This window comes from Alosa pseudoharengus, unplaced genomic scaffold, assembly GCF_046254945.1.
Source record: "Alosa pseudoharengus isolate Yale_2024_CS ecotype anadromous, Long Island Sound unplaced genomic scaffold, YU_APseudo_1.1 YU_APseudo_1.1_scf_7, whole genome shotgun sequence".
Lineage (NCBI taxonomy): Eukaryota > Metazoa > Chordata > Actinopteri > Clupeiformes > Clupeidae > Alosa > Alosa pseudoharengus.
The window spans coordinates 16,705,797-16,708,296 of record NW_027468859.1 but is presented as its reverse complement, the minus strand read 5'-3'; positions in this window follow the sequence as shown (position 1 = coordinate 16,708,296).

The following is a 2,500-nucleotide window of genomic DNA, read 5'->3' as shown; positions in this document are numbered from 1 at the left end:
TAGATCACTGCCCCCTCCCATCATGGACAATCCCTAGTCAGGAAATGCTGAGCCTGCATTATGTCCCTCCCACCTGTTTGTATCCAGGAGCCAGGAGAAGCTCTGCAGTATTCTACAGCACCTTTGTAACCTTAGCCAGAGGACATCTTTGCCTTGTTCTTGTCCCGAGAAATACTTTCCCCATCTGCCCTCAATGACCGGTTGTCTTAACACTGCACAGATTGGTCTTGGCCCTCTTGAGATCATATATGACCAGCTACTTGGATCCATTACAGTTCACATACTGCCCAGAGGTGGGTGTTGAGGATGGCATAATCTACCTGCTCCACAGAACACACTCTCACCTGGGCAGGACTAGTAACACTGTGAGGATCATGTTCATTGATTTATCAAGTGGTTTTAACACCATACAGCCTATGCTGCTACTTGAGAAGATTCAGGTAGACACCTCCACAACCTCATGTAGTTTTGAGTACATAACTGATAAACCCCAGGTTGTGCAACTGAAAGGGTGTGTCTGGTCAAGTGGTCAGTGGCGTAGGAGCACTACAGGGGAGTATGCTGTCTCCTTTCTACTTCACACTGTACACCTCAGACTTCTAGTACAACTCTGAGTCATGTCACCTACAGAGGTTCTCAGATGATTCTGCAATTGTGGGGTGTGTCAGTGATGGTGAGGAGTACAGGCAACTGGTGGACCGCTTTGTGACATGGTGCAGGAGCAACCACCTTGTCTTGTATGTGGCTATGCACTTACCATACTCTTCCCTCCACTTCTACCACGTCTCCTCCTACTATACTTTGACTAGTCCTTAAAATGTAGGCACTCTTATCCTCTGGTACTAGTACTGACAGATGCAGTGGTAATTCCTAGTTAAGGTCTCCTCTGCACTGCTTAAATGTTATTCTATTGCTGTAGCTCTGTAGCTTAAATGTTGTTTTGGATAAAAGTCTGCCAGATTAATAAATGGGAAATGATGCATGGTGGACGTTAGGAAGGCCAGGCTTGAGTTGGATGCCATCTCAATCTTAGGTGAAGAGGAAGAGGTTGTAGAGAACTACAAATAAAACTTAGCACAAAAAGTAAGGACATTTGTGTTTGGTAGATCATTTCTCTGTGGCAACCATTCTTTTTGGCAATACATCTTATACCGTTGGAAAGCCTCTTTAGTTCCCTTGTGGGATGAGCAGCAGAGCTGAGTATGTAGGTTGCACCCATGAAACGTTTGCCTAATCTTCTCTGCCAATGCCAAACCGCGTATTCTGCCATTGACTCGTTTGGTATTTGGTGTATTGGATGATTGACGTCTGAAGAAACAAGACATATTGGCAATTTAACAATTCATTTCACAAACAGAAGCCTCAGTAGCATGTGGAAAAACCACACAGCCACAACAGCCTGGCAACTTCTCCTCAAGCTAATCACCAGCCTGTTCACACACTGCTGGGGGACGGCATTCCATCCCATGAGTCCAGAATCTGAAAACATCACTGAACATAACATTCCTCCACATGTTCAGGTTCCAGTGCAGGGCAAGGCGCACGGTGAAGGGCAGTCATGGCAAGACTCCTGGCTGCCCTATGAGACCGGAGATAGGCTGTGTGCAGTCTGTTCCGGATTGTCTGGGCAGAGAGCTGTCAGCCATATTGTCCTGCAAACCTTGACTGAAAAACTGTAGAAGACAGATTTGGCCTTCAGTTTGGAGATGGTACTAGGGCTCACTCCAAATAATGCCGCAACTTGGTTTTGTGAAACACCAGCTTGAAGTTGCCATCGCAAGGGCCCTATCCAGATCTGTCAAACACGGCATGCCGATTCTTGGAGCAGACACTTACTGACTGTAGCTGTACTTACAGTAATAGGGCCCATGCTTACAGGTGCCGCCAATCAGTCAGGCCTTTGTAGGGGTGACACCAATATTTCATAACACCAACACATTATATTACATGGGATGAAAAAACTTACCTGAGGTTAATTTAACCTTAACCTTGTTGGTCAAAAACAGGGTGCAGTCAGTCAGTGGTCAGAATATAGAACACAACTTAAAGAAATCAGTGAGACTTCTTTAAATATGCTTTATTGTGCATTGTACACTGATACATGGGAAAGCAAATAAAAAGAAGGACTCAAGCCCCATTCATAAAAATAAAAAAGTAACACAATATCATGAGTCAATAAATTTAATAAACTCAAACAAGAAGTTACAATTATCAGTATCATTTAAAGAAACTCATTTTTAAGTGGAAAAACAATGGTAGTCACTCAACATGGAAAAGTTCACTTCATTGGTAGACTTCCGAGGGCCCTGACATTTAAAACGAGACATTGAGAACTTTGAAAAAGCACTGGTAGTTTACTTACAAGACTTCCAGTAGCAGCAACTGGAATCCATGCATTTCCATGGAATTATTTTTGGAATCTGATCCCTTATCATACCTGTTCATTCTTACTCGTCGCTCGACTTATCGTGACTAAATTCAAGATGGCTGCAAACGCTAA